This window comes from Myotis daubentonii, chromosome 5 (genome assembly GCF_963259705.1).
Source record: "Myotis daubentonii chromosome 5, mMyoDau2.1, whole genome shotgun sequence".
NCBI lineage: Eukaryota > Metazoa > Chordata > Mammalia > Chiroptera > Vespertilionidae > Myotis > Myotis daubentonii.
Genome location: NC_081844.1, coordinates 79563219 through 79570328, shown reverse-complemented (window position 1 = coordinate 79570328; position 7110 = coordinate 79563219).

Genomic DNA, 7110 nt, shown 5'->3' with positions numbered 1-7110 from the left:
GGAAACATAGGAGGGGAACATTTCAAGGAGTGAAGAAATCTGATGTGCAGCATGAAAAGAATGCATAGTCTAGAGCAGCCGTGGGCAAACTACGGCCCATGGGCCGGATCCGGCCCGTTTGAAATGAATAAAACTAAAAAAAAAAAAAAAAGACCGTACCCTTTTATGTAATGATGTTTACTTTGGATTTATATTAGTTCACACAAACACTCCATCCATGCTTTGTTCCGGCCCTCCGGTCCAGTTTAAGAACCCATTGTGGCCTTCGAGTCAAAAAGTTTGCCCACCCCTGCTCTAACCACTATCCTTTCAGATGCTAAAGGTCACTAATTAATTCCCTTGCACAGACTCTGGGACTCCTGTCTCTCAGTGTTGCTGGCTTCCAGCCACCATGGCCCTCTGGAAACAGCTCCTGGCAACTGTATCCCAGAGCAATGGTGACTAGGGGTCCAACTGCTTGTGTCTGCCATACTGCTCCCAAAGCTGTGGTTCAGAAGTCAGGAGCAGGCCAGGTGTCTATGCCTGGAATGAGGGAGCAGAGCACTTGAGTGATGGTAATGGTGAACTCAGGGTTCCAGCTATGTTGTCTGTGAGGTGCTAAGAAACTTAGAACTGTCAGGGTGAGCGGGGAAGTCACCTCTTCACAAATGTCTGCTCCTCTGGCTGATCCACTTAGCCAAAACTGAGTCCTAGAAGGTATTTATAACCTTCTTAAATCTCAATCTCTCCCTCTCCTCTCCCCTTCCCTCCCCTCCTCTCCCTTCCTCTTCTCTTCTCTCTTCTCTCTTCTCTCTCTCTCTCTCTCTCTCTCTCTCTCTCTCTCTCTCTCTCTATTTTCTGAGTTTAGACATCATTGAAAAATACACAAGTACAGATGGTTAAGTCTAACTTTCTGCTTCTTATTCTTTCTGCTACAGTTAGAAAGGACGTCGTGAGTACAAACAGTAGTAGCAGTACCCACAGCAGTAATGTAATACTATTATATTTTATCCATGGAAGGTCATCCAACAACTATATAAAGAGAAATTGTGTGTGTGTGCACAATATAATTATTTCAGAATCAATATGCTTTTTCTATTAGCTTAAAAAAACCTGTTTGCATAAAATGTTTCTTTTCCAACCCAGCTCTTCTGAGGGTTTTGTGGGCAGAAGTGACTAGGGACATGATCTTTGCAATATTTCATTTTGTTATCTCTTATTATTACATGGTGGCCCAGAGCGTGGCATGAATAAAGCTGTCTTGTCATCAAAATGCATTCATTCACTTAACCAGTTCCTGAAAATAATGGAATGGTTGCTAAGCAATGGAGAAATTATACAGTCCCAGGGATCTGTGCAGATTCTAAAAGCAAAAGTAGTTCTGGGAATTGGTATTTATGTCTCCAGAGCCCAACCAAATAGAATACAAAGAAAATATCATACTCTAGCTAATAGTCAAGAGGCAGCATTTTTTTTTCCCCTTTTCTGACCCAGGTTTCCAATATAACAATATAGGCAGAAAATTTCCTATCAAACGGTGAACTGTGTCCATTTATAGATTACAGATAGTTGGTGAGTCTGTATAAGCTTTATTTTAAAGGAACTATGACATAAGAAAATGTATTCTTTTAATTAGGTATTAAACTTATCTTAGAGCAATCATATTTTAAATGCAAAAATATCTGCTTACTACAGAAAATTTAAATAACAAGACACATTTAAAAAAACACAAAGTTAAATTTTTAGATATAAATAAATCATCCATAATACAACCTTTCTTAAATAGCCAATGTCAATATTTTGGAATATGTTTATCTGTCACTTTTATAGGCATATGTAAAGATATTATCTATTACTAGGGGCCCGGTGCACGAAATTCGTGCACTGGGTGTGTGTGTGTGGGGGGGGGGGGAGTGTCCCTCAGCCCAGCCTGCCCCCTCTCACATACTGGGAGCCCTCAGGCGTTGATCCCTATCACCCTCCAATCGCAGGATTGGCCCCTTGCCCAGGCCTGACGCCTCAGACAGAGGCGTAGATCCCCATCACCCTCCGATCGCCTGATTGGCCCCTTGCCCAGGCCTGATGCCTCCGCCAGAGGTGTCAGGCTTGGACAGGGGACCCCCATCTCCCCCCCGATCACTGGCTCTGACCCCCGCCCAGGCCTGAGGCCTCTGGCCCAGGAATCATGCCTGGGCAGGGGACCCCCATCTCCCTCTGATCGCTTGCTCCACACCCCGCCCAAGCCTGATGCCTCTGACCCAGGCTTCAGGCCTGGGCAAGGGGACCATCATATCCCCCCAATCCCCGGCTCAGCCCCCCGCCCAGGCCTGATGCCTCGGCCAGAGGAGTTGACCCTCATCACCCTCCGATCACCAATCACTGGATCGGCCCCTTGACCAGGCCTGAGACCTCCGGCAGAGGTGTCAGGCCTGGGCAGGGGACCCCCAGCTCCCCGCGGTTGCAGGCTCCGTCCCTGCCCAGGCCTAACGCCTCTGGCCTAGGCGTCCGGCCCGGGCAGCGGGGACCCGCAGCGGCAGCGGCCCCGCGATCGTGGGCTCCGCTTTAGGCCCAGGCAAGGGACCCCTAGCTCCTGGGACTGCCAGCTTCGACCGTGCCCAGCTCCCATCGCTGGCTCCACCCCTACTTCCTGCTATCACTGGCCAGGGCGGCAAAGGCGCCTGATTCTCCGATCATGGCTGGGGGGCAGGGCCCTGGGGCCGCCTTTGCCCTGCCCCCCAGCTCTTAGCTCCCCCCTGGGTTTCCGATCACTGTCAGTGGCAGGGGGCTTCTTCCTGCTTTCCCTTTCGCCTCCCTGCATTGTGCCTACATATGCAAATTAGCCGCCATCTTGTTGGCAGTTAACTGCCAATCTTAGTTGGCAGTTAATTTGCATATAGCCCTGATTAGCCAATGAAAAGGGTATCGTCGTATGCCAATTACCATTTTTCTCTTTTATTAGATAGGATTATTTAACATACTACACACCCATGGACTGTGATGCTACACCTTCTTTCCATCCAACATCAGTGAGCACTAGGTGCTAGACCAGGGGTGGGGAACCTTTTTTTCTGCCAAGGACCACCTGGTTATTTATATCATTTGTGGACCATACAAAATTATCAAACTAAAAACTAACCCATTATATTTGATCAAACTTAATTAACTCACCCTTAATAATGCCTTGGAAAGACCAGACCAAATGATTTCTTAGGCCTTATATGGCCTAAGGGCCAGACGTGCCTCACCCCTGATCAAGATAATGAGAGCATTACTGGGTGTGCCCTTGGCCCTAGATCCTCGAGTATCTGAAAGGGATGTAGAGAAGAGTTTTCAAATAAAATCTCTCAAATTTGAGTTTAGCCTCAAAAACATTTCCTCATTTGAACACCAGTCAGAATTCTGCCAAAGCCACTGACCTAGCATTCAGAAAAGACCTTTAATTTCAATCTATATATAAAGAGGTAATAAGAAAAATTAGCCAGGACGCTGTAACTGGTCATGACCGAACCATTAGCATATTGGCTCTTTATTAATGCCTATGCATGCTGCTGGGCATTGCTCCGGAGATGGGGTGAAAGCAGGGAGGCGCTGGGAGAAGGTGGGACCAGCCTGAGGCAACTCGAGCGTGGGCAGCACCGCAAGAGAAGGCAGAAGGAGAAGGTGAGAAGGCCGGTGCCGTGCACGAGAAGGCAGAAGGGAGAAGGTGGCAGTTAGGCAGGGTGATCAAGCCAGGATGGGAGAGCAGATAGGCAGTTAGGGGGATCAGGCCAGGATGGGAGAGCAGATAGTCAGTTAGGTGGATCGGGCCAGAAGGGGAGAGCAGTTAAGGGCATCAGGCAGGCAGGCAGGCAGGTGAGTGGTTAGGAGCCAGTGGTTCTGGATTATTAGAGGGATCCTGGATTGGAGAGGGTACAGACCAGGCTGAGAGACCACCCCCTCCCCCATGCACAAATTTCGTGCACCGAGCCTTTAGTCTATTTCAAATAAATGGGCTAATAAATTATTGGGACTCAGTGCATAACCCAGGATCCTATTCACGTCTTATCAATTATGACTGAGTCATGATTTTTTAGAATTTTTCATTGACAGTATTAAATTAATAGATTATAGCAATTACAAAGCAGTGATCACAAAAATACCAGTGTCTTTTTAAATAAATACTTGAAGGATTCTTTAGTGTGGCTTCATCCGGTCTGGCTATTATATTCTAACTAGAGGCCCAGTGCACGAAATTTGTGCATGGATACAGTCCCTAGTGGCTGCTGGCTGCTGGCCGGGGCCTTCCTTCATTCCACACCATCCCCTGGTGGTCAGCGCACATCACAACGAGCAATCAAACTCCCAGTCAGTCGAACTCCCAAGGGCACACTTTGCATATTAGGCTTTTATATAGAGAGAGATAGGTGATATATACACAGCCCTGAAGTTTTAAAAATTAGATCCACATTAGGGCTATAATACAATGTCCTTAGAACCTGTAGTTATTTCTACTAGACTCTTACATATGGCCACTCTATTATCTATCTACCAGGGGCCCAGTGCACAAATTTGTGCACGTTGAAACTGTGGACTGCGAGGCTGCGGTGGGCACAGAGGCAGGTCTTGGCCCATCCTCTGTGCCCCTGTCCAGCCACCCCCCCCTCTGCAGCCCCTGGTAGATAGGAGACTTGGTGGAATCCTATTTTCTTTTCATTAGCCAGAAAACAGAGATTTAGAAACTTGACTCAACTTAAAAGAAGTAAGAAATGATTACCTTGAAAATGACTTCGGATTTTCTCACTATGCAGAATATAGTCAAACAGTGCTGCAGTTAAATATTTTACCGTTTGTTCTCCCTGCATGATCTACAATAATAATCTGCTTCGTATTGATATTTACTGCTGTGTTGCTGACAATTACCTGAAAAAGAAGTTGGGATGCTTCACTGGGCTGGAAAAAGTTTAGCTAAATCAGAAAGCAGGTCTAATTAAGCAAGTTTATTCTATATCTATAAAAGGCTAAGTTGACTCACATATCTGCCATACATATAAAACTCTCACACCAATCGCATGCGTGTGTTTCCATCTGTCATTGTTGATCATGAATTTGGTTGACACTTCTATTATAAAAAAGTGGTGAATAGTGATATTAAAATAGCTCTTCTAATTAATTTCCTTTCAATGTGCACAAATTCATCCACCGGGCCACTAGTAAAATAATAAATGCTCTTTAAATAAAGATGCTGTTGCTTCCACAAAGACGCCCAGCCAGAAAGCAGCTCATTCTGTCTCACAACCAAACCAACCAGATGCTCACTGGTTATCTGCCCCACCCCTCACCCCAAGTATGATAAGAGTGTCCAGTTCTTATTCTTTGACCTGCCCAGGAGCCCTAATAGGCTACTGCCAACAGTCAGGGACATTTTTACAGTGAAGGCAGCCAAACCTTTCAATGTGCCTCTGGGATCCTGCTGAATACTGTTGGAACCACCCAAATCTCCTCCAATTCCCTAACTGGTTCTGTGGACCCATTTCTCAGCTTCTATACTATTTGACCTTGTGGCTCATACCTTCTGGAAACCTCCATCAGAGAACTACTTTTTGGTTTTGGAGCTGCTTCAGCCAGATACTGAGAGCCTGAAATCCAGGCAGCTGACATGTTCCTAGAGTAAACCTTAGCCAATGAGTGACTATTGCAAGAGGGTGAGAACCCAGTGCATTAGGAGGGAAACACTTTCCTCCAGATATCCTGGGGGATCAGGCAAGGCTGAGACTTAACCTGCAACTGTCCCCTTGCTTTGGGAGAGGGACAGGATAAGGTCAGTGGGGTAAGGAATTAGAGACCACATAGGTAATCCTTTAGCTTATACTAGAAATGTGACAGAAAGCCACTAATAGATTTTAAGGAGGGGAGAGGTGTGATTTATGTTCTGGAACAATCATTCATTCAGAGCTGGATGGAGACTAACTTGTAGATAGCAACACAGAAGCATGGGACCCAGGGAGAAGCTTTCTGTGGTGACTGAGCAGGGACACTATCTAGCACAGTGGTTCTCAACCTTCCTAATGCTGTGACCCTTTAATACAGTTCCTCATGTTGTGGTGACCCCCAACCATAAAATTATTTTCGTGGCTACTTCATAACTGTAATTTTGCTACTGTTATGAATCATATTGTAAATATCTGATATGCAGGATGTATTTTCATTATTACAAATTGAACATAATTAAAACATAGTGATTAATCACAAAAACAATATGTAATTATATATGTGTTTTCCGATGGTCTTAGGCGATCCCTGTGAAAGGGTCGTTTTACCCCCAAAGGGGTCGCGACCCACAGGTTGAGAACCGCTGATCTAGCACATGAGCATAGCAGTGAGAACCTACAGATTGTTAACATAGGAGTATTGCTATGGGGTCCAAGAAAGCTGGGTAACCAGATAAAATACAGATGCCCAGTTAAATTTGGATTTTTCCATAAACAACAAATAGTTTTTGGTATAAGTGATTCCAGGATGGTTGGCTCACATGGTTTCCCCTTTTACTCTAACTCAGTGGTCAGCAAACTCATAAGTCAACAGAGCCAAATATCAACAGTACAACGACTGAAATTTCTTTTGAGAGCCAAATTTTTTAAACTTAAACTGTATAGGTAGGTACATTGTAATTAACTTAATTAGGGTACTCCTAAGCTGGCCTTTGTGAAAAACGTCCTCAATCTGATTGAGGTACGTTCGCTGAGGTCGACCCCTTCCAATTCTCCCATCCACATTCATCTTGTATACTTATTTCGTCTATCTCCTTTCGTTCATCCTCTCTATATGTCCAAACCATCTCAACATACCTTTCTCAATCCTCGACACTACATCTTCTTTCACTCCACAACATTCCCTAAAATTAACTTAATAAACTTTACTTAAAGTTTTAAGTCTTAGTTAAGCTACAGGTACATTGAATAAAACTTGATATTATACTTAATAATGATGTTATTTATTAATAAAATTAAATTCCTTACAATTTACCTTACAATATCCATAAAATTAAATCATGACAATGACTGACAAACAGTAATGTGAACAATGGCCTTGCATCTCCTTGGAAAGTTTGGGTAAGTCAGGTTTGTACGTTGTTGTTTTTAATTTTAGACACGA